Genomic DNA, 25,821 nt, shown 5'->3' with positions numbered 1-25,821 from the left:
TTTGTATTACCACAACAGGTTAAAATTAAAAATACACGTCCAACTTGCCCCTGCCCTTTGATCTGTCCCAGGCCCACTAAAGGGGTTACATAGGTTTTAAAAATAAAGGTTTGAACCTGGAAAGATTTAACTTGACAGATCAAAATGGAAGTTTAGAACTGCACACACAGACTCTGGAATGACAAGCAAGTTATGTTGACGTACTACTTAATTGGAATGCACAATCATTACTGTGGGCGCACTAGTAGTCTTTAATTTACAAATCCAGGGCATAGGTAAGTACAATTTATTAGGGACTCATAAGTAAATGAAATATGCCAACTGTGTTAAGCATACATCACCATATTTTAAGGCAAGAGCGCATGCACTTCAGCACTGGTTAGTAGTGGTAAAGTGCTCAGAGGCCCGACAACAAGAAAAAGTCTGAGAAAGAGAAGGAAGGACAACATTTGGGGGTGAACCTTAAGAGAAGGACATTTGACAATAAGCAAAACGCAAAATACATACAGATATTGTATTTGATTCTCATTTTTGAACCACTGTAACAATATGTCCTGCAGAAAAAAATATAAACTGAGCAGATAGGATAGATGCTCGTACAAAATACCAGTAGACTGGACTAACCAATTAACTGAAAGAAGAAATTGACTGCCCATACACAATTAAGTTCAGCTGCTAACTGTATATCAACTATATTAACAGGGGAGCTATACTATATGTGAGTTATACTAAGTATGATGATGTACCTCAACTAACCAGTACCTCACCTACTTATCTCAAATGTCCGTAATACAAATGAAGGTCACTCTTCTTTCCATGAAAGAAACAGTAATGGGGCAGATGTCAGACAATACAAGTTCGTATAGATCCTCTGAAAAATGGCCATTTAATTTTGGAATCCTTGAGAAACACTGCACTGGTCGCCACCATACTCTACACCACTCTACTCTGTACTAATACATTCTGCACCAATACACTCTATTCCACTGTATTCTATGACACTGCTCTGTCCCATGCCACTGTACTCTATGCCAGTGCACTCTAAACAACTGCACTGTATGCCGCTGCCCTTTACTCTGCACCACTGTACTCTATGCCACTCCACTGACACTCCAAAACTGCACTCTATCAATCAATCATTAGATTTATAAAGTGCGCTATGTACCCGTTAGGGTTTCGAGGCGCTGGGGAGGGGGCAGCTGCTATCGTTCGAAGGGCCATGTCTTGAGGAGTCTGCTGAAGGTGAGGAGGTCCTGGGTCTGGCGTAGTGAGGTCGGGAGTGAGTTCCAGGTCTTGGCGGCGAGGTAGGAGAAGGATCTGCCGCCAGAGGTCTTGCGCTGGATTCGGGGGACGATGGCGAGGGCAAGGTTGGCAGAGCGGAGTTGGCGTGAGGGAACGTAGAAGTTGAGTCTGGTGTTCAGGTAGGTGGGTCCAGTGTCGTGTAGTGCCTTGTGTGCGTGGGTGAGGAGTTTAAAGGTGATCCTCTTGTCCACGGGGAGCCAGTGGCGGTCCTTCAGGTGGTGGGAGATGTGACATCGGCGGGGTATGTCGAGGATCAGGCGGGCGAATGCGTTCTGGATGCGTTGGAGTCGTTGGATGTCTTTAGTTGGGATGCCTGTGTAGAGTGCGTTGCCGTAGTCGAGTCTGCTACTGACGAGGGCTTGGGTCACCGTCTTTCTGGTTTCTGTTGGAATCCACTTGAAGATTCTGCGGAGCATGCGGAGGGTGTTGAAACAGGAGGAGGAGACTGCGTTGACCTGTTTGGACATGGTGAGAGCGGAGTCGAGGTTTCGTGCGTGGCTGGCTGGGGTGGGTGGGGGGCCCAGGGCGGTGGGCCACCAAGAGTCGTTCCAGGCCGAGGGAGAGCGACCGAGGATGAGGACTTCCGTCTTGTCGGAGTTTAGTTTCAGGCGGCTGTTGCTCATCCACTCGGCGATGGATTTCAGTCCCTCGTGGAGGTTGGCTTTGGCGATGTGAGGATCTTTGGTCAGGGAGAGGACGAGCTAGGTGTCGTCAGCGTAGGAGAGGATGCTGAGGTTGTGCTAACAGGCCAGTTGTGCGAGGGGGGCCATGTAGACATTGAACAGCGTTGGGCTTAGCGAGGAGCCTTGGGGGACGCCGCAGATGAGGTTGGTGGCTTACGAGCGGAAGGGTGAGAGTCGGACTCTCTGTGTTCTGCCGGAGAGAAACGAGGAGATCCAGTTGAGGGCTTTGTCTTGGATACCGGCTTCGTGGAGGCGATTTAGTAGGGTGCGGTGGCATACCGTGTCGAAGGCAGCGGAGAGGTCTAGGAGGATGAGGGCTGAAGTTTCGCCGTTGTCCATTTGTTGTCTGATGTCATCTGTGGCGGCAAAGAGTGCAGTCTCTGTGCTGTGGTTGCGTCTGAAGCCGGATTGGGAGGGGTATAGGATGGAGTTGTCTTCGAGGTAGTGGGTGAGCTGGGCGTTGACGATCTTCTCGATGACCTTCGCTGGGAAGGGGAGGAGGGAGATCGGGTGGAAGTTTTTGAGATCGTTGAGGTCAGCCTTAGGTTTCTTGAGGAGGGGTTGGATTTCTGCATGCTTCCAGCTGTCCGGGAAGGTAGCGGTGTTGAAGGAAAGGTTGATGATCTTGCGGAGTGGGGGGGCGATGGTGACGTCGGCTTTGTTGAAGACGTGATATGGGCAGGGGTCAGAGGGAGATCCTGAGTGAATGGAGTTCATGGTCTTAAGGGTTTCAGCGACGTCTACGTGGGTCCAGGTGGTGAGGCGGTCGGCGTGGGAGGAGTTGTTGGGGGTGGGGTCAGGGGGAGGTGAGGTGTTGAAGCTGTTGCGGATGGCTGCGATTTTCTGGTAGAAGAAGGTGGAGAGATTGTCGCAGAGTTTCTGGGATGGTGGGACGTCGTTGACGTTGGGGTTGGAGAGCTCTTTCACGATGCAGAAAAGTTCCTTGCAGTCGTGTGCGTTGTTGTTAAGGCGTTCTGTGAAGTGGGAGCGCTTGGCGAGTCGGATCAGTTGGTGGTGTTCACGGTTGGCTTCCTTGAGGGTTGCAAGGTTGTCAGGTGTGCGCTCGAGGATCCATTTTTTCTTGAGTTTCTGGCATTTGCGTTTGGAGGTGATCAGTTCGTCTGTGAACCAGGCTGTTTTTTTCTTTTCTTGGTTGACGGTGGGCCTCTTGAGTGGTGCTAGGATGTTGGCGCAGTTGTGGATCCATTGTTGGAGGTTGATGGCGGCGGAGTCCGGGTCGGTGGGGTCGGGTGGTGGGTTTTTGGCGAGGGAGCTGGTTAGTTGTTCTTCTATGGTGACTTTTCCCCAGCGGCGGTGAGGCGGTAGTGGGGTGCGGTGGTGTTTGGTGTTTTTCTTGAAGGTGAAATGGACGCAGTGGTGGTCGGTCCAGTGGAGTTCGGAGGTGTGGCTGAAAGAGATGCGGTTGCTTGCAGAGAAGAGTGGGTCAAGGGTGTGACCGGCGATGTGGGTGGGTGTGTTGACCAGTTGTCTGAGTTTGGAGAGGTTGGTGGTCAGAGATGCGGTGTTGGCGTCATTGTTGTTCTCCAGGTGGAAATTGAGGTCTCCCAGGAGGATGTAGTCTGTTGAGGCGTGGGTGCTTGCGAGGTCGGAGATGGTGTCGCTGAAGGGGGCTCTTGGTCCTGGAGGACGGTATATGAGGGTTCCTCTGAGGGTAGTGTTGGGGTCCGTGTGGATCTGGAAATGAAGGTGTTTGGCTGTCTTGAGGGTGTCTTCCGTGTGGGTGTGGATCTTGAGGGTGGATTTGTGGGCGATGGCTATCCCTCCACCGATTCCGTTGGTGCGGTCTCTTCTGGTGCTCTTGTAACCGTCAGGGATGGCGATGGCGATGTCTGGGGCCGAGGAGTCGTTCAACCAGGTTTCGGTTAGGAAGACTACGTCTGGGGCGGTGGTGTCGAGCAGGTCCCAGAGCTGGATGGCGTGCTTTCGTGCGGAGCGTGTGTTGAGGAGGATGCAGTTCAGGTGGTTGGTGTTGGTTGTTGTAGGCTTCGTTGTTCTGTTGCAGGTGAACTTGCAGGTGCGGCAGGAGAAGGGTCCTTTGGTGTGCTTCGGGGTGGCCTGGAAGCAGGCTGTGGATGGGCCAGGGTTGAGGGCGAGGAGTTCGCTGGCTGAGTAGCGAAGGCTGGGGATGCGGGGGCGTGAGGACCAGGGGGGGTGGCGCTGGGCGCGGACGCGCAGCGCCAGCCATTAAGAAGGGAGGGGGGAGGGAGGAGCAGCTGGGAGGCGGGAGGGAGCGGCGAATGGGGGCGGGCCGCAGGGAGGCAGCGGCAAGGGTAGATCGGCAAGGGGGAGCGCCCAAGGGGCAAAAAAAAACAGGGGAAAAAGCAAGGCACAAACAGTAAGGATAAGTTCAAAAACATTCACAAAATACAATTCTGGCACAAATTACAATCGGGGTACAGCAATCAGAAGGGGCACAACGGGGGCAGAAGCGCAAGGAGGCAAGGCGGTAAAAAAAAAAAAAAAAACACTTACAGGACGGCGAAAAGCGGCACATGGGTCAAGTGAAGCTTAAACAGAGCCCACTAGACACCAGGGATGAGGCGCAGGAGGACTCCTGCGGGTGGAGGAGGGCCTCGAACACGCTAGCAGCAGCGTGGGTGGGGGTCAGGGGCACGAGACAGCAGGGTGGTGCTGCGGACGTGGGGGGTGAGCTCTAGACCTAAAGCAGGTCAGAGGTGGCTCACTCGCGACGCGCAGCGCCAGCCATTAAGAAGGGAGGGGGGGAGGAGCAGCGAATGGGGGCGGGGCCGCAAGGAGGCAGCGGCAAGGGTAGATCGGCAAGGGGGATCACCCAAGGGGTGAAAAAACCAGGGATAAAAGCAAGGCACAAACAGTTAGGAAAAGTTCAAACACAGTCACAAACTACAATTCTGGCACAAATTACAATCGGGGTACAGCAATCAGAAGGGGCACAACGGGGGCAGAAGCGCAAGGAGGCAAGGTGCTGAAAAAAAGGAAAAAACACTTACAGGACGGCGAAAAGCGGCACACGGGTCAAGTGAAGCCTAAACAGAGCCCACTAGACACATGGGATGAGGCGCAGGAGGATGCCTGCGGGTGGAAGAGGGCCTCGAACACGCTAGCAGCATCGTGGGCAAGGGTCAGGGGCACGAGACAGCAGGGTGGTGCTGCAGACGTGGGGGGCGAGCTCTAGACCTAAAGCAGGTCAGAGGTGGCTCACTCGCGACGCGCAGCGCCAGCCATTAAGAAGGGAGGGGGGAGCAGCGAATGGGGACGGGGCCGCAAGGAGGCAGCGGCAAGGGTAGATCAGCAAGGGGGAGCGCCCAAGGGGCAAAAAAAAACAGGGAAAAAAGCAAGGCACAAACAGTAAGGAAAAGTTCAAAAACAGTCACAAAATACAATTCTGGCACAAATTACAATCAGGGAACAGCAATCAGAAGGGGCACATCGGGGGCAGAAGCGCAAGGAGGCAAGGCGCTGAAAAAAAGGAAAAAACACTTACAGGACGGCGAAAAGCGGCACACGGGTCAAGTGAAGCTTAAACAGTGCCCACTAGACACCAGGGATGAGGCGCAGGAGGATGCCTGCGGATGGAGGAGGGCCTCGAACACGCTAGCAGCAGCGTGGGCGGGGGTCAGGGGCACGAGACAGCAGGGTGGTGCTGCGGACGTGGGGGGCGAGCTCGAGACCTAAAGCAGGTCAGAGGTCTACACCACACTATTCTTTACTACTGCACCCTATGCCACTGCACTCTAGGCACTATACTCTGCACTGCACCACTCTACGCCACTGCACTCTGCAACAAGTCTACTCTGCACTCTATGACACTGCACCACTCTGCATTACTGCACTCTCTGCCACTCTATGCTACTCTACCACATGCCACTGCACTCTAAACTACACTGTACACCACTACCTTCTACTCTGCAACATTGCACTCTCCGCCACTGTACAGCAATTTACTCTGTACTACTGCATTCTACGCTACTGCACTCTATGCCACTCTACATCAATCCACTCTACGCAACTGCACTCTACAGCACTATAATCAACTCTGCACTGCACCACTCAACACTACGCCACTGCACTCTCTGCCACACAAGTCTACTCTGCACTCTATGCCACTGCACCACTCTACATTACTGCACTCTGCCACTCTATTGTATGCCACTGTACTTTGTCCCATGCCACTGCACTCTACGCAAATGCACTCTAAACAACTGCACAGTACCTCACTGTACTCTAAATGAACTTCACGCCACTATGCCACTAACTTATAGCCATGCTAAACAGCAGCCACTCTGGTCAAAACACATTGGCAAAGCCAATAACTTGCGTAGACAAGACCTATTGGCTTTGCCAATGCCTGTTAGTACTATGAGGTAGGATGTCCCTGAAAGAACTGTGAATGTGTAAGTCCTTGTTTTAAACATGCAACTGATGCCTCGTCGGGGGTAGTAAACGTTATATAAATACAATTACATCATAATATAGGCTGCTACAAAGTGTGCAAATACATCCCAGTTAAAGTTTAAAAAAAGTGTTTTTCAAATACAGATTTGATTAATATATAGTTTATACCTAGAACTAACATTATTTATAACAGTCTAATAAAACCACACACTCCACAGCTCACCTTGGAACACCATTACAGTATCTCTGCCATTTATTTAGTGCTCACAAAATGCCTGCAGCGTCACGAGCTGCTTCTAACGGCCCAATGAGGTGCCGTGACGCAGCTCGGGAACAGGTAACTAGTAGAAGGGCAGTGACACAAAAGAAACTCAGTAAAAGAGGAAAGCCGAGATTATGTAGTAAAAGAGGAAAGCCGAGATTATATATATAGAATATATAATCGGCACGAGTACTGACCTTAGAGAAGGGGTAGCGCCGAACGCGGTACTGTTGCTCCAACCGCAATCCGTTGTGCCCCTGGCAATGCCGACCATTAAAATGAAAAACGCGCATGCGCGTCATCCTCAATTAAAATTCACACTAAAAATTCAAAGCGCGCATGCGCTCCAGAAGTGCCCGTGGAGGGGAGAAGTTCCAGACGGCGAAATTGACAAATTCGCCGGTGCGCATGCGCACAGTTGTGCGCATGCGCACATAACACAGCCGACCCGATTCGGACGGGGTGCGGCTAAAGATAGAACACCGTCTTAAACTGCTCCCCTCAACGGGCACTTCGGAAGCGCATGCGCGCTTTGAATTTTTATCGCGGACGACGCGCATGCGCATGCGCGTTTTTCATTTTAACGGTCGCATCGCCAGGGCCACGACGGATTGCGGTCGGAGCAGCAGTACCGCGTTACAAACTCGTCTGAGCGGCGCTACCCCTTCTTTAAGGTCAGTACTCGTGCCGATTATATATTATATATATATAATCTCGGCTTTCCTCTTTCACTAACTTTCTTTTGTGTCACTGCCCTTCTAGTTACCTGTTCCCGAGCTGCGTCACGGCACCTCATTGGGCCGATAGAAGCAGCTCGGGACGCCCCACGCATTTCAAACGTGGGCAACTGGTAAATCTGTAAACATAAAGGGGATTGAAAACCTGCATTGACTTTAACCAAAGGAGTCACTTGAAGTTTTTTAATAGCAAAGATATTTTCTTTCAGAGAGATACTGTAATGGTGTTCCAAGGTGAGCTGTGGAGTGTGTGGTTTTATTAGACTGTTATAAATAATGTTAGTATTAGGTATAAACTATATATTAATCAAATCTGTATTTGAAAAACACTTTTTTTAAAATTTAACTGGAATGTATTTGCACATTTTGTAGCAGCCTATATTATGATGTAATTGTATTTATATAACGTTTACTAACCCCGACGAGGCATCAGTTGCATGTTTAAAACAAGGACTTACACATTCACAGTTCTTTCAGGGACATCCTACCTCATAGTACTAACAGGCATTGGCACAGCCAGTAGGTCTTGTCTACGCAAGAGTTATTGGCTTTGCCAATGTGTTTTGACCAGAGTGGCTGCTGTTTAGCATGGCTATAAGTTAGTGGCATAGTGGCGTGAAGTTCATTTAGAGTACAGTGCAGTGGGGTACTGTGCAGTTGTGTAGAGTGCAGTGGCATGGGACAAAGTAGAGTGGATTAGAGTGGCATACAATAGAGTGGCAGAGTGCAGTAGTCTAGAGTGGTGCAGTGGCATAGAGTGCAGAGTAGACTTGTTTGGCAGAGAGTGCAGTGGCGTAGTGTTGAGTGGTGCAGTGCAGAGTTGATTATAGTGCTGTACAGTGCAGTTGCGTAGAGTGGATTGATGTAGAGTGGCATAGATTGCAGTAGCGTAGAATGCAGTAGTACAGAGTAAATTGCTGTACAGTGGCGGAGAGTGCAGTGTTGCAGAGTAGAAGGTAGTGGTGTACAGTGTAGTTTAGAGTGCAGTGGCATGTGGTAGAGTAGCATAGAGTGGCATACAATAGCGTGGCAGAGAGTGCAGTAATGCAGAGTGGTGCAGTGTCATAGAGTGCAGAGTAGACTCGTTGCAGAGTGCAGTGGTGTAGAGTGGTGCAGTGCAGAGTATAGTGCCTAGAGTGCAGTGGCATAGGGTGCAGTGATGCAGTGTAGTGGCATAGAGTGCAGTAGTAAAGAATAGTGTGGTGTAGACCTCTGACCTGCTTTAGGTCTAGAGCTCGACCCCACGTCCGCAGCACCACCCTGCTGTCTCGTGCCCCTGACCCCCGTCCACGCTGCTGCTAGCGTGTTCGAGGCCCTCCTCCACCCGCAGGCATCCTCCTGCGCCTCATCCCTAGTGTCTAGTGGGCTCTGTTTAAGCTTCACTTGACCCGTGTGCCGCTTTTCGCCGAACTGTAAGTGTTTTTTCCTTTTGTTTCAGCGCCTTGCCTCCTTGAGCTTCTGCCCCCGATGTGCCCCTTCTGATTGCTGTACCCTGATTGTAATTTGTGCCAGAATTGTATTTTGTGACTGTTTTTGAACTTTTCCTTACTGTTTGTGCCTTGCTTTTTTCCCTGTTTTTTTTGCCCCTTGGGCGCTCCCCCTTGCCGATCTACCCTTGCCGCTGCCTCCCTGCAGCTCCGCCCCCCTCGCGCCCCCATTCGCCGCTCCCTCCCGCCCCCCCAGCTACTCCTCCCTTCTTAATGGCTGGCGCTGCGCATTGCGAGTGAGCGACCTCTGACCTGCTTTAGGTCTAGAGCTCGCCCCCCACGTCCGCAGCACCACCCTGCTGTCTCGTGCCCCTGACTCTCGCCCATGCTGCTGCTAGCGTGTCCGAGGCCCTCCTCCACCCGCAGGCATCCTCCTGCGCCTCATCCCTGGTGTCTAGTGGGCTCTGTTTAAGCTTCACTTGACCCGTGTGCCGCTTTTCGCCGTCCTGTAAGTGTTTTTTCCTTTTGTTTCAGCGCCTTGCCTCCTTGCGCTTCTGCCCCCGATGTGCCCCTTCTGATTGCTGTACCCTGATTGTAATTTGTGCCAGAATTGTATTTTGTGACTGTTTTTGAACTTTTCCTTACTGTTTGTGCCTTGCTTTTTTCCCTGTTTTTTTTGCCCCTTCGGCGCTCCTCCTTGCCGATCAACCCTTGCCGCTGCCTCCCTGCAGCCCCGCCCCCCTTGCGCCCCCATTCGCCGCTAAGCTGCTCCTCCCTTCTTAATGGCTGGCGCTGCGCGTCGCGAGTGAGCGACCTCTGACCTGCTTTAGGTCTAGAGCTCGCCCCCCCACGTCCGCAGCACCACCCTGCTGTCTTGTGCCCCTGACCCTCGCCCACGCTGCTGCTAGCGTGTTCGAGGCCCTCCTCCACCCGCAGGCATCCTCCTGCGCCTCATCCCTGGTGTCTAGTGGACTCTGTTTAAGCTTCACTTGACCCGTGTGCCGCTTTTCGCCGTCCTGTAAGTGTTTGTTTTTTCCTTTTTTTCAACGCCTTGCCTCCTTGCGCTTCTGCCCCCGTTGTGCCCCTTCTGATTGCTGTACCCCGATTGTAATTTGTGCCAGAATTGTTTTTTGTGACTGTGTTTGAACTTTTCCTTACTGTTTGTGCCTTGCTTTTTTCCCTCGTTTTTTCGCCCCTTGGGCGCTCCCCCTTGCCGATCTACCCTTGCCGCTGCCTCCCTGCGGCCCGCCCCCATTCGCCGCTCCCTCCCGCCTCCCAGCTGCTCCTCCCTCCCCCTCCCTTCTTAATGGCTGGCGCTGCGCGTCGCGAGTGAGCGACCTCTGACCTGCTTTAGGTCTAGAGCTCGCCCCCCACGTCCGCAGCACCACCCTACTGTCTCGTGCCCCTGACCCCCGCCCACGCTGCTGCTAGTGTGTTCGAGGCCCTCCTCCACCCGTAGGCATCCTCCTGCGTCTCATCCCTGGTGTCTAGTGGGCTCTGTTTAAGCTTCACTTGACCTGTGTGCCACTTTTCGCCGTTCTGTAAGTGTTTTTTTCCTTTTTCAGCGCCTTGCCTCCTTGCGCTTCTGCCCCCGTTGTGCCCCTTCTGATTGCTGTACCCCGATTGTAATTTGTGCCAGAATTGTATTTTGTGACTGTTTTTGAACTTATCCTTACTGTTTGTGCCTTGCTTTTTCCCCTGGTTTTTTCGCCCCTTGGGCGCTCCCCCGTGCCGCTCTACCCTTGCCGCTGCCTCCCTGCAGCCCCGCCCCCATTCGCCATTTCCTCCTGCCCCCCAGCTGCTCCTCCCTCCCCCCTCCCTTCTTAATGGCTGGCGCTGCGTGTCCGCGCCTGGATTGCGCCCAGCGCCACCCCCCCTGCCCCCCCCCCCCGGTCCTCACGCCCCCGCATCCCCAGCCTTTGCTACTCGCCCAGCGAACTCCTCGCCCTCAACCCTGGCCCATCCACAGCCTGCTTCCAGGCCACCCCGAAGCACACCAAAGGACCCTTCTCCTGCCGCACCTGCAAGTTCACCTGCAACAGAACAACGAAGCCTACAACAACCAACACCAACCACCTGAACTGCATCCTCCTCAACACACGCTCCGCACGAAAGCACGCCATCCAGCTCTGGGACCTGCTCGACACCACTGCCCCAGACGTAGCCTTCCTAACCGAAACCTGGTGGAACGACTCCTCGGCCCCAGACATCGCCATCGCCATCCCTGACGGTTACAAGAGCACCAGAAGAGACCGCACCAACGGAATCGGTAGAGGGATAGCCATCGCCCACAAATACACCCTCAAGATCCACACCCACACCCACCCTCAAGACAGCCAAACACCTTAATTTCCAGATCCACACGGACCCCAACACTACCCTCAGAGGAACCTTCATATACCGTCCTCCAGGACCAAGAGCCCCCTTCAGCGACACCATCTCCGACCTCGTAAGCACCCACGCCCTCGCCTCAACAGACTACATCCTCCTGGGAGACCTCAATTTCCACCTGGAGAACAACAATGACACCAACACCGCATCTCTGACCAACAACCTCTCCAACCTCGGACTCAGACAACTGGTCAACACACCCACCCACATCGCCGGTCACACCCTTGACCCACTCTTCTCTGCAAGCAGCCACATCTCTTTCAGCCACACCTCCGAACTCCACTGGACCGACCACCACTGCGTCCATTTCACCTTCAAGAAAAACACCGAACACCACCGCACCCCACTACCGCCTCACCGCGCTGGGGAAAAGTCACCATAGAAGAACAACTAACCAGCACCCTAGCCAAAAACCCACCACCCGACCCGGACTCCGCCGCCATCAACCTCCAACAATGGATCCTCAAGTGCGCCAACATCCTAGCACCACTCAAGAGACCCACCGTCAACCAAGAAAAGAAAAAAACAGCCTGGTTCACAGACGAACTGATCACCTCCAAACGCAACTGCCAGAAACTCAAGAAAAAATGGATCCTCGAGCGCACACCCGACAGCCTTGCAGCCCTCAAGGAAGCCAACCGCGAACACCACCAACTGATCCGACTCGCCAAACGCTCCCACTTCACAGAACGCCTTAACAACAACGCACACGACTGCAAGGAACTTTTCTGCATCGTGAAGGAGCTCTCCAACCCCAACGTCAACGACGTCCCACCATCCCAGAAACTCTGCGACGATAGCTCCACCTTCTTCTACCAGAAAATCGCAGCCATCCACAATAGCTTCAACACCTCACCTCACCTCCCCCTCACCCCCACTCCCAACAACTCCTCCCACGCCGACCGCCTCACCACCTGGACCCACGTAGACGTCGCCAAAACCCTAAAGACCATGAACTCCATCCGCTCAGGATCTCCCTCTGACCCCTGCCCACATCACGTCTTCAACAAAGCCGACGTCGCCATCACCCCCCAACTCCGCAAGATCATCAACCTTTCCTTCAACACCGCTACCTCCCCGGACAGCTGGAAGCACGCAGAAATCCAACCCCTCCTCAAGAAACCTAAGGCTGACCTCCAACGATCTCAAAAACTTCCGCCCGATCTCCCTCCTCCCCTTTCCAGCGAAGGTCATCGAGAAGATCGTCAACGCCCAGCTCACCCACTACCTCAAAGACAACTCCATCCTAGACCCCTCCCAATCCGGCTTCAGACGCAACCACAGCACAGAGACTGCACTTCTCGCCGCCACAGATGACATCAGACAACAAATGGACAACGGCGAAACTTCAGCCCTCATCCTCCTAGACCTCTCCACTGCCTTCGACACGGTATGCCACCGCACCCTACTAAATCGCCTCCACGAAGCCGGTATCCAAGACAAAGCCCTCAACTGGATCTCCTCGTTTCTCTCCGGCAGAACACAGAGAGTCCGACTCTCACCCTTCTGCTCCGAAGCCACCAACCTCATCTGCGGCGTCCCCCAAGGCTCCTCGCTAAGCCCAACGCTGTTCAATGTCTACATGGCCCCCCTCGCACAACTGGCCTGTCAGCACAACCTCAGCATCCTCTCCTACGCCGACGACACCTAGCTCGTCCTCTCCCTGACCAAAGATCCTCACATTGCCAAAGCCAACCTCCACGAGGGACTGAAATCCATCGCCGAGTGGATGAGCAACAGCCGCCTGAAACTAAACTCCGACAAGACGGAAGTCCTCATCCTCTGTCGCTCTCCCTCGGCCTGGAACGACTCTTGGTGGCCCACCGCCCTGGGCCCCCCACCCACCCCAGCCAGCCACGCACAAAACCTCGGCTTCATCCTCGACTCCTCTCTCACCATGTCCAAACAGGTCAACGCAGTCTCCTCCTCCTGTTTCAACACCCTCCGCATGCTCCGCAGAATCTTCAAGTGGATTCCAACAGAAACCAGAAAGACGGTGACCCAAGCCCTCGTCAGTAGCAGACTCGACTACGGCAACGCACTCTACACAGGCATCCCAACTAAAGACATCCAATGACTCCAACGCATCCAGAACGCATTCGCCTGCCCGATCCTCGACATACCCCGCCGATGTCACATCTCCCACCACCTGAAGGACCTCCTCTGGCTCCCTGTGGACAAGAGGATCACCTTTAAACTCCTCACCCACGCACACTAAGGCACTACACGACACTGGACCCACCTACCTGAACACCAGACTCAACGTCTATGTTCCCTCACGCCAACCTTGCCCTCGCCATCGTCCCCCGAATCCAGCGCAAAACCTCTGGCGGCAGATCCTTCTCCTACCTCGCCGCCAAGACCTGGAACTCACTCCCGACCTCACTACGCCAGACCCAGGACCTCCTCACCTTCAGGAGACTCCTCAAGACATGGCTCTTCGAACGATAGCAGCTGCCCCCCGTGCCTCGAAACCCTAACGGGTACATAGCGCACTTTATAAATCTAATGATTGATTAATTGATTGATAGAGTGCAGTTTTGTAGTGTCAGTGGAGTGGCACAGAGTACAGTGGTGCAGAGTAAAGGGCAGCGGCATACAGTGCAGTTGTTTAGAGTGCACTGGCGTAGAGTACAGTGGCATGGGACAGAGCAGTGTCATAGAATACAGTGGAATAGAGTGTATTGGTGCAGAATGTATTAGTACAGAGTAGAGTGGTGTAGAGTATGGTGGTGACCAGTGCAGTGTTTCTCAAAGATTCCAAAATTAAATGGCCATTTTTCAGAGGATCTATACAATCTTGTATTGTCTGACATCTGCCCCATTACTGTTTCTTTCATGGAAAGAAGAGTGACCTTCATTTGTATTACGGACATTTGAGATAAGTAGGTGAGGTACTGGTTAGTTGAGGTACATCATCATACTTAGTATAACTCACATATAGTATAGCTCCCCTGTTAATATAGTTGATTTACAGTTAGCAGCTGAACTTAATTGTGTATGGGCAGTCAATTTCTTCTTTCAGTTAATTGGTTAGTCCAGTCTACTGGTATTTTGTACGAGCATCTATCCTATCTGCTCAGTTTATATTTTTTCGGCAGGACATATTGTTACAGTGGTTCAAAAATGAGAATCAAATACAATATCTGTATGTATTTTGCGTTTTGCTTATTGTCAAATGTCCTTCTCTTAAGGTTCACCCCCAAACGTTGGCCTTCCTACTCTTTCTCAGACTTTTTCTTGTTGTTGGGCCTCTGAGCACTTTACCACTACTAACCAGTGCTGAAGTGCATGCGCTCTTGCCTTAAAATATGGTGATGTATGCTTAACACAGTTGGCATATTTCATTTACTTATGAGTCCCTAATAAATTGTACTTACCTATGCCCTGGATTTGTAAATTAAAGGCTACTAGTGCGCCCACAGTAATGATTGCGCATCCCAAGTAGTAGGTCAACATAACTTGCTTGTCATTCCAGAGTCTGTGTGTGCAGTTCTAAACTTCCATTTTGATCTGTCAAGTTAAATCTTTCCAGGTTCAAACCTTTATTTTTAAAACATATGTAACCCCTTTAGTGGGCCTGGGACAGATCAAAGGGCAGGGGCAAGTTGGACGTGTATTTTTAATTTTAACCTGTTGTGGTAATTCAAAAACTATTACACTTGTCTTTCACCACCGCAAGGCCTAACTTTCACTTAAGCTAACATCAGGGTTACCTTGAAGCAGCCTGTCTAATTTCGAATTGAAAAAAACAAAATTTGGACTTTGGTGTCTATGGACTCGCAATTCAAAATCACAACTTATGGTGAAGTCTACCATTAATTTGTGTGGCTGAAAATGTCACATTAATAAATTTGCCGTTTTATTTTCTTAAATATTTACTGCCTACTGGCATGTCTACATGTTTGGGTGGGTGACGCATCATCTCTTGTGCATTCCCTCCAGACAGGCACACGCCAAGGGAGCTCAGGTGTGACTGGATCATAAATATCCTGATGGCCCACCCTGGGCAGGATGAAATGGTGCAGCTGGCACATCTAAATGGGCTGGCTATTCTTCCCATACATGGATGCATAATCCCCCTTAGCGAGTCTGCAACTAGTCACTGCACTTCCTGTCCTATTTGCACTTTCTTCAAAGGCCTCTTTTTTAAGTCTCCCCCATTTCAGAGGCACCACTGGGCATAATAATTGGACCTTTTTTTTCCCTTTCACTTGCTGCTTTTCTGTCCTTTTCTCGATTTTTCCCTCTTGTGTTTACCCCGCAATGCTGGTGTCCCAGCATCCCCACCCACCCCATGCAAAGCGCTTCTCCCACCTCCTTATCGCTGGACCACCGCCTCCATACCTCTCTTCCTTAACGACGGCCGCCACGCTAGTGCGCCACAGGGAAGCCTGTTTGTGCATGGACGCCACCCAGCACCAGGGACCCTGGTTCTCACCCCTTCTGCTAGTTTAACGCAAGCACTCTACGTGCCCTGAACCCCATAAGATCATCAGCATGCCACCAAGCTGACCACATGTACAAACATGGATCATTTTCTTGCTGCGCCTACTCCAGCATACTCCCAAGTACCACCTCATGATTCCTCACTGCTTCTTAACACATGCTCCCTCGTCAAGCATGCACTACAAGTCTGAGACCTCGACTCAACAGCTCTGGACGTCACCATCTCGCTATGAGTTGGATCACCCCTGCAGCTACCACGGACATTGCCACGGCCATTACGCACAACTACAAAATCATACACAAGGACAGAGCCAACCTTCCTGGAGGTGTCATTGCCATAATCTACTAGAACAACCTCCGCCTTTCATCATCTAGTCACATTCTGTCAACGCATGAGCATCTACATTTCCACATCCTGACCAACCGAAACACCTTCCTACGTGGCACCCTCATCTACAGGCCACCTGCACCTCAACCCCAGTCTTTACAAGACATTGTCAACCTCATTGCCTCTCCAAGCACTCACTTCCTCCTGTTACATCCCACTCTGTGATCTCAATTTACAGCTTGATACCCTCAATGACCCCCAATACATCAAACATCCTGTACGACCCTACAATTCTCGGCGTCAAACAACTAGTCATCGTCCCTACCCACAAACCCCTTCACATCCTCTACGCCATTCTCTCAGCAGGGGACAACCTCACCTTCATCCACACCTCCAAACACTGTTGGCTTGACCAAGTGCATCTACTTAACCTACTCAAACACTGCACGCCACCACATTCCCTAACCCCCTGGCAAACATTGGGGTATAGTCACGGAAGCACAGATCACCAAACGCTGTCAACCACTCCAATGAATCCGCAGGCAAACTAAAGCGCTGACTCTGAATGTGCAGCCAATGTAGCCCCCCTAAGGAAATTGGCATGGAATCTACATAGCAAAACTCCCAAGTGGTTTACGCAAGACCTACATCAATCCAAGCACGCCTCAGACGATTGTAATGCAAATGGAGCCTCCGCAAATCCACCAAACCGCACCGCCTGCAAAAATACAACGTACCACCAGAACATACGAGCCACCCAAAAAACTGCATTTCAAGCATGCCTCAACACCAGCACTCGCAATATCAAAGAGCTCTTCATCCTTGTCAAAGAGTTCACGAACCGCAGGGCAGAAACCTCATCCATCCCTCCCTCCGCAACGATCTTCCCCACCTTCTTTCACTGTAAGATCTGGGACATCTACAAAGGCTTCAGCATACAGAGCCCGCCTTCACCGCTCAGCACCATGGACCTTGCTCCCCCACCAGATATGAACTGCTGAACCACCATTACTGTAGAGGACACCCAAAGAATAATGAACTCCATCCACTTGGGAGCACCCTCAGATCCATGCCCTCATCACATCCTCAAGCTTGTCATTCCCATCATTTCACCAGAGCTTTGCTGAACCATCAACCTATCGTTTAAGACTGCCACATTCCCCTCAGGCTGTAAACACGCAGAAATCCGCCCGCTACTCAAGAAACCCAAAGTCGACCCTAGGGAGCTGAAGAATTACTGACCCATGTCTCTGCTCACTTTCCCAGCCAAGGTAACGGAAAAAGCCATCAACTAGGAACTCGTAGAGTTCCTCGAGAGACACCGTATTCTAGAACTTTCCCATTTCCGATCTGGAAGCAATCACAGCACCGAAACTGTACTTTTGGCCACCACCAACAACATACGCATCATACTGCACAGCGTAGGCACTGCCGCACTCAACCTTTTAGACCTCTCTACTGCATTCTAGACAGTCTCCCACTTCAGCCTCTGTGACAGGCTGCTCAACGCTGGCATCTGAGACAAAGCCCTGAGCTGGATCTGGTCCTTCCTCACCAGAAGAACACAGAGGGTCAGACTACCACCATTCACATCAGAACTTAGACACTTGCTGCAGAGTAGCCCAAGGATCCACACACTGCCAGAAGCTTTTTAACCTCTTCATGGCTCGCTCGCTAAGATCATCAAACACAAGGTAAAGATAGTCTCCTACGACAATGACACCCAACTGATCCTCTCCATGTCGGACGACTCTGCTCAAGCCAAGATGCATTTTCCCAATGGGAGCAGAGCAGTCTGCCCTTGGATGGACGTCAGCTGCCTCAAGCTCAGCTCAGACAAGAAATGCTTGTGATTGCCTACACCCCATTCTGCCTGGAACGACTCCTGGTGGCCCCCCCACTCATGTTAATGCCCCCACCCACATTAATCAATTGCGTAACCTGGCCTTTACCCTTGGCTTCTCTATCAATAACACAACAAATTAACGCTGTCTCCTCAACAAGCTTACACACCCTCTGTTTGAAAATGCCTCCTTTTTGCAGTCCACAACCCCCACCTACCCCAAACACTTTTTTCCTGCTATTGATGCTGACTCTACTGAGTACTGAAGTGTGTTGAGATCCTGCTAATCAGGCCCCACCACCAGTGTTCTTTCAGTTAAAATGTACCATTATTTCCCCAAATTGGGACACCCCTCGCACACAGATAAGTCCCTGGTACCGACCTCCAGGACCAAGAGCCCCCTTCAGTGACACCATTTCCGACCTCGCAAGCACCTACTCCCTCGCCTCAACGGACTACATCCTCCTGGGAGATCTCAGCTTCCACCTGGAGAACGACGACGACGCCAACACCGCATCACTGACCACCAACCTCTCCAACCTCGGACTAAGACAACTGGTCAACACACCCACCCACATCGCCGGTCACACCCTAGACCCACTCTTCACTGCAAGCAACCACATCTCATTCAGCCACACCTCCGAACTCCACTGGACCGACCACCACTGCGTCCACTTCACATTCAAGAAAAACACCGAACACCACCGCACCCCACTACCGGCACACCGCCGCTGGTGAAAAGTCACCGAAGACCAACTAATCAGCACCCTCGCCAAAAACCCACCGTCCGACCCCACCGACCTGGACTCCGCCGCCATCAACCTCCAACAGTGGATCCTCAACTGCGCTAACACCCTCGCACCACTCAAGAGGCCCACTGTCAACCAAGAAAAGAAAAAAGCAGCCTGGTTCACAGACTAACTGATCATCTCCAAACGCACCTGCCAGAAACTCAAGAAAAAATGGCTTCTCGGGCGCACACCCGACAGCCTCGCAACCCACAAGGAAGCCACCCGCAAGCACCACCAACTTATCCGACTCGCCAAACGCTCCCACTTCACAGAACGCCGGAACAACAACGCACACAACAGCAAGGAACTCTTCTGCATCGTGAAGGAGCTCTCCAAACCCAACGCCAACGACGTCCCACCATCCCAGAAACTCTGCGACGCACTCTCCACCTTTTTCTACCAGAAAATCGCCGCCATCCACGACAGCCTCAACACCACACCTCCGCCAGACCCCACCCCCAACAACTACTCCCACGCCGACCGCCTCACCACCTGGACCCACGTAGATGACGCCGAAAGACAATGAACTCCATCCACTCAGGATCCCCCTCATACCCCTGCCCACACCACGTCTACAACAAAGCCGACTCCACCATCGCCCCCCAACTTCGTAAGATCATCAACCTATCCTTCGACACCGCAACCTTTCCGGTCAGCTGGAAGCACGCCGATATCCAAGCCCTCCTCAAGAAACCTAAGGCCGACCTCAACGACCTCAAAAACTTCCGGCCAATCTCCCTTCTCCCCTTCCCAGCGAAGGTCATCGAGAAGATCGTCAACGCACAGCTCACCCACTACCTCGAAGACAACTCCACCCTAGACCCCTCTAAATCCGGATTCAGACGCAATCACAGCATTGAGACTGCACTCCTTGCCGCCACAGACGACATCAGACAGCAAATGGACAACGGCGAAACTTCAGCCCTCATCCTCCTAGACCTATCCGCCGCCTTCGATACGGTCTGCCACGCACCCTACTAACTCGTCTCCACGAAGCCGGAATTCAAGACAAAGCCCTCAACTGGATCTCCTCTTTTCTCTCCAGCAGAACCCAGAGAGTCCGACTCTCACCCTTCCGCTCCGAAGCCACCAACCTCATCTGCGGCGTCCCCCAAGGCTCCTCGCTAAGCCCAACGCTGTTCAACGTATACATGGCACCCCTCGCACAGCTGGCCCGTCAGCATAACCTCAGCATCCTCTCCTATGCCGACGACACCCAGCTCATCCTTTCCCTTACTAAAGATCCACACACCGCCAAAGCCAACCTCCACGAGGGACTGAAATCCATTGCCGAATGGATGAGAAACAGCCGCCTGAAATTAAACTCCGATAAGACGGAAGTCCTCATCCTCGGACGCTCCTCCTCGGCCTGGGACGACTCCTGGTGGCCCACCGTACTGGGTCCCCCACCTACTCCTGCCAACCACGCACGCAACCTCGGCTTCATCCTCTACTCCGCTCTCACCATGTCCAAACAGGTCAACGCAGTCTCCTCCTCCTGCTTCAACACCCTCCGCATGCTCTGCAGAATCTACAAGTGGATCCCGACGGAAACCAGAAAAACGGTGACTCAGGCCCTTGTCAGTAGCAGACTTGACTACGGCAACACACTCTACACAGGCATCCCAGCAAAAGACATCAAACGACTCCAACGCATCCGCTTGATCCTCGACATACCCCGCCGATGCCACATCTCCCACCACCTGAAGGACCTCCACTGGCTCCCTGTGGAAAAGAGGCTCACCTTTAAACTCCTCACCCACGCCCACCAAGCACTACACGATTCCGGACCCGCCTACCTGAACAACAGACTCAACTTCTACATCCCCTCCCGCCAACTCCGCTCCGCCAACCTCTCCCTCGCCATCGCTCCCCGAATTCAACGCAAGACCTCCGGCGGCAGATCCTTCTCCTACCTCGCCGCCAAGACCTGGAACACACTGCCGACCTCCCTGCGCCAGACCCAGGACCTCCTCACCTTCAGGAAACTCCTCAAGACATGGCTCTTCGACCGATAGCAGCTGCCACCCCCCCCCCCCCTCCCAGCGCCTTGAAACCCTAACGGGTACATAGCGCGCTTTATACATTTAATGATTGATTGATTGGCAAAAGGTACCAGTGGTACCAAGGGCCCTGTGACCAGGGAAGGTCCCTAAGGGCTGCAGCATGTGTTGTGCCAACCTAAGGGATCCCTCACCTAACACAGGCACACTGCCATTGCAGTTGGTGTGTGTTGGTGGGGATAAAAAGGCAAAGTCGACATGGCATCCCCTTCAGGATGGCATGCACACCAAATACTGCCTTGGCATACGTAAGTCACCCCTCTAGCATGCCTTAATGCACCCTGCCTTACGGCTTTATTCCACAGGTGAGGGCATAGCTGCATGAGCAATATGCCCCTACAGTGTCAAAGTCCATTCTTAGACATTGTAAATATAGTGTGTCCATATTAAGAGCATGGTATGTGGGTTTGTCAAAACGAACTCCACAGCTCCATAATAACTACACTGAGCACTGTGAAGTTTGATATCAAACTTCTCCAAATAAGAAACCCACACTGATGCCAGTGCTGGATTTATTACAAAATGCACTCGGGGCATCTTAGAAATGCCCCCTGTATTTTACCCAATCCTTCAATGCAAGACTGACTGGTTTGTGCCAGCCTGCCCCAGAGGGACTAGTTTCTGACCTCCTGGCGTGAGAGCCTTTGTGCTCTCTGAGGCCAGAAACCAAGCCTGCACTGGGTGGAAGTGCTTCACACCTCCCCCTGCAGGAACAGTAACACCTAGCAGTGAGCCACAAAGGCTCAGGCTTCGTGTTACACTGCCACAGGGCACTCTGGCTAGTGGAGATGCCCGCCCCCTGGACACAGCCCCAACTTTGGACGGAAAGTCCGGCGGAGATAATGAGAAAAACAAGGATGTGTCACCCCCTCAGCCAGTTCCACCCCTAAGTTGACCAGAGCTGTAGTGACCCCCCTCCCCCTCCTTGGAAAATCCTCCATCTTGTTTTAGAGGATTTTCCCAATAAGGATAGGGATGTGCCCCCCCTCCCCAAAGAGAGGCACAAGGAGGGTGTAGCCATCCTCAAGGTCAGTAGCCATTGGCTACTGCCCTCCAGCCCTAACACCCTCCTACACTCAGTATTTATGGGCGACCTTGAACCCAGGATTTCAGATTTCCTGAAAACCTAAAGGACTGCTGACCTCAAAACACCCGTGGAGAAGATGGAGACAACAACTGACTTGGCCCCAGCCCTACCTGCCTGTCTCCAGACTCAAAGAACCTGCAACAGCGACGCATCCTGCGGGACCAGCGATCTCTGCCGACTCGGGGTACTGCCCTTCAACCCAAAGGACCAAAAAACTCTAGTGGATATGGGCTCTGTCAAACAACAAGGAAGAAACCATCTTTAAAGTGACACCCACCTCACTCCTGAAGCGTGAGTCCCCACCACTCTGCACCAACGCCCCCAGCTTGTGTCCAGAGAAACCAACACTGCAGCGTGGACCCCCAGGTGACTCCAACGACGTGGCCACCCTGAGACAATCTCCCTGCATCCCCACGGTGAAGCCTGCATAGAGAATCCAGAGGCTCCCCCTCACCGCAACTTCCTGGTAACAGAGATCCCAACGCCTGGAAGAAGCACTGCCCCTGCAGCCCCCAGGCCCAAGAGGAACCAACTACCGGTCCAGAAGTGACCAGCAGGCGTCCCTCATCCTAGCCCAGTCGGTGGCTGGCCCAAGAAGAACCCCATGCCCTGCCTGCATCACCAGAGTGACCCCTGGGTCCCTCCATTGATTTCTATTCAAAACCTGACACCTACTTTGCACACTGCACCTGGCTGGCCCTGTGCGCCTGTTTGGGACATCCCCCAACCCAGTGCTATACAAAACTCCCCGGGTCTGCTCCCAGAGGACGCAGGTAGTTACCTGCTAGCAGAGTGGAACCGGAGCACCCCTTTTCTCCATAAGCGCCTATGCTACTTTGACCTCTGCACTTGACCACCCCTGTGTTGCTGGTGCTGGGTGTTTGTGGTTGACTTGAACCCCCAACAGTCGGCTGTCTATGCCCTGGAGACTGAACTTGTAAGTGCTTTACTTACCTGCTAAATTAACTTCTACTTACCTCCTACAGGAACTGTTGAATTTTGCAGTGTCCTCTTTTAAAATAGGTTATTTGCATATTTGCCAGAACTGTGTACCTTACTGTTTTCATTCCAAGTTCTATATTTACTTATGCCAGGTACCTTACAATTTATGTACTTACTTGAATTCAGAATCTTGTGGTTCTAAAGTAAATTAAGAGAAGAATATTTATCTATATAAAAAACCTATTGGTCTGGGGCTAAGTCATTGAGTGTGTGTTCATATTTACTGCCCGTGTGTGTACAACAAATGTTCCATTTAATACTTGTCTTTTAATTAAACATCACACGCAAGATAGAACATAGTGTGGCAAAATAATAGTCTTTCTTAGAACTGTAGTCTACAACTGTTTGTGTGGGCTCTTTGTCTCTTACCCACTATTATTCCTCAGTCTAGTGTGCTGACATACAGCCTGCTTGTCAATATGAGTCTTTAAAGTCACAACATAATCTGGCTGAGGTCTATGCGTTTTTGTGCCCTCTGTTATAAAGTTTCAGTTTTAGACACCCACAGGCTCTGCACCAGAAAGTTCAAGCTTGTACACACCATGGAAGATCCACAGGCAGCTATCAAAATGTTCTGCGCTTGTGTGACTAACGCCGCAACATTTGGTGCTGGCAAGGAAGAGCAGGCTATGTGGGATCAGCTCTGGATGTGGATCTTCGCAGACTTGACGGTAAAGTGCCTTTGGCTTGGTATTTTTTTATTTTTTCAGTGCCAAGGTTTGTGCTGACTAACAGAAATGGGAGGGAGTCATTGGGAGGAATGGAGATGGCAAAAGCAACAGCAGTGGTCATCTACGTTTAGAAACCTGCGAAGCTCATGAGCTGTTGCTATGTTCATTCAGTGTCTGATGGAGAGCTAATCTTCCTTGCTCCAGCGGGTGTTTCCATCTCTCTTCTGCACAAGCGCAGAGTAGGTTGTCCTACTTCCAGAGATAGGTTGTGGTTCTTTTTCTTTTTCATTTCTTTGTGCACAAAAAAAACTAAAAGGTTTTTTTTTTTTTTTTTTTTTTTTTTTTGGTGGTCAGTCAACAGCTACCTCCACAAAGACAATTTCTAAATGCACACCCTGGCTGAGGTGTTGTCAGTGCTCAAACAGGATACTTTATAGTAGTGCTGGACCTTCACAATGCTTATTCACACACCCGCATCCTGAATTTTTCACACATGTTAACTGTGTTTCAAAGTGAGCAAGTAGCTTTTTAAGTTTACTGTGATCCTCTTTCGTGTCTTCACAAAACTGATGATGGTGGTGTCAGCTCATTGGCGTGGGACTATCGTCATCTTTGAGCACAAACAAAGGTTATCTTTCAGTGTTTCCAGCCTGTTTGCGGGTGCCTGACCGATCTTCCATGTTAGTCACCAGCTGTCGATAGTATTTCAAGCAGCTTGTTTCACTAGCAGCCTAAAAATGTTTTTTTTAGAGCACACTGAAATCTTACGTTTGTTTTTTGAGATTTTCTCGTGAACGCCATTTGAGCATAATCACTATGGCCCTCATTACAACATTGGCGGTAACACCAAAGGTCAGTGATAAACTTGCGATAACACAACGCCGCGCTCAAAATACACTCTTACAAAACACAACCACATTGGACAATTCCAAATACACGCACCTTATACACATACACACACCACTCCCACAATCCCTTACTACCTAAAATATTGACGAAGGCCAGAGAGACAGCACAGCAAAGATGACAACACCATACAGAGGCACAAAACACCATCACGCACAAAACACCACACACCCCTAAACATTACCTCAGACATCACCCACACCACCCCATGTTCACCGCAAAGACACCCCAGGTTTTCTGAGGAGGAGCTCAGGGTCATGGTGGATGAAATCATCCGGGTAGAGCCACAGCTATTCGGATCACAAGTGCAGCACACCACCATAGCTAGGAAGATGGAGCTATGGCGCAGAATCGTGGACCGGGTCAGCGCAGTGGGACAGCACCCAAGAACACGGGATAACATCAGTAAGAGGTGGAACGGCCCACGGGGGAAGGTGTGTTCCGTGGTCTCAAGACACCACATCGCGGTTCAGAGGACTGGCGGCGGACCCCCACCTCCTCCCCCACAACTAACATGGGAGGAGCAGGTCTTGGCTATACTGCATCCTGAGGGCCTCACAGGAGTAGCTGGAGGAATTGGTAAGTCAAAGCTTTCACTACTTCATCCCCCACCCTACTTGCATGCAATCACATACCTTCACCCTCACCCCCCATCACTCCAACTCCTCACAGATGTCCCACTATCACAAGCCACACATCCCAACACCAGGCCCTTCATGCAACAACAAAGCATGGGTACCCATCATAAATGCATGTCCACTGCACATACCCACACAGACCCCTAAACATCAAGCACACAAGCTCCTACACAGGAATGCAACCACTGGGGTACAGGGTCACCCACCCATTGCACACCATGGAACACACAGATAAACTATGCCTTAAAACCCCCTGCAGGACCCCTAACCAACGTAACCGGACAGGATGTTCCAGACATGTCCACTCCACCCACAGAAGAGGCCCACATTGATGACAGCAGCTCTGTCCAACTGGATCTAGATGACCAGCCCGGCCCATCTGGGACCTCAGGACAGTCGGTTCCCCTCACACTGCAGAAGCCACAACAGAGCCTCCCCCCTCTGGAAACACCAGCACCCACCGGGCCCATACCTCTGTCCCCATGACACGTCAAGCAGCAGTGTGTCCACCACTTCAGGGAACTCAGGCTAACCCACCACCCCAAGAACAGCAGGGACTTGGGGGCATTGCCAGCGGGCACACGGTCAGGGGACAGAGGCCCAGGAACACAGGGGAACTGGGAGGGCTGCTGGGCAACAGGGGGAGGACAGGCCTAGGGAACCCACTCTCCATGAGGCCCTCTAACATCATGGGAACCTACCACTATTCCTGTTTTCCAGGCAGGTCGCTCCCCTCACCACCACGCAGCCCCCTGTGTGACCGCTGCTCTTCTCCTCCCAGCGTCGAGTGCCAGTTTCCTCCTTCTTCCCTGCTCCCTCGTGTAAGTGCCTGCTTCGCCCCTGTTT

The 25,821-nt window shown here is 51.9% G+C and overlaps 1 protein-coding gene across 6 annotated transcripts in view; it reads left to right on the top strand.

Annotated features, from left to right (window-relative positions):
- The window catches only part of LOC138257057 (E3 ubiquitin-protein ligase TRIM39-like), a 277,109-nt gene that overhangs the window by 199,251 nt on the left and 52,037 nt on the right, over nt 1-25,821 (top strand). For 3 of the 6 annotated variants that reach the window (XR_011198354.1, XR_011198369.1, XR_011198348.1), the window contains exon 1: nt 7,292-7,316. The exons of 1 other annotated variant lie outside the window; for it this stretch is intronic. The gene's annotated coding sequence lies outside the window, so the exon portion shown is untranslated. Of the gene's footprint in view, nt 1-7,291; nt 7,317-23,205; nt 23,432-25,821 lie in introns of those variants that run through there. 2 more of the 6 variants (XR_011198375.1, XR_011198360.1) reach the window with 1 other exon arrangement.

Source organism: Pleurodeles waltl, chromosome 1_1 (assembly GCF_031143425.1).
Source record: "Pleurodeles waltl isolate 20211129_DDA chromosome 1_1, aPleWal1.hap1.20221129, whole genome shotgun sequence".
Taxonomy (NCBI): Eukaryota; Metazoa; Chordata; class Amphibia; order Caudata; family Salamandridae; genus Pleurodeles; species Pleurodeles waltl.
The sequence above is the reverse complement of the archived record's forward strand: the minus strand, read 5'-3'. Positions and strand labels throughout refer to the sequence as shown.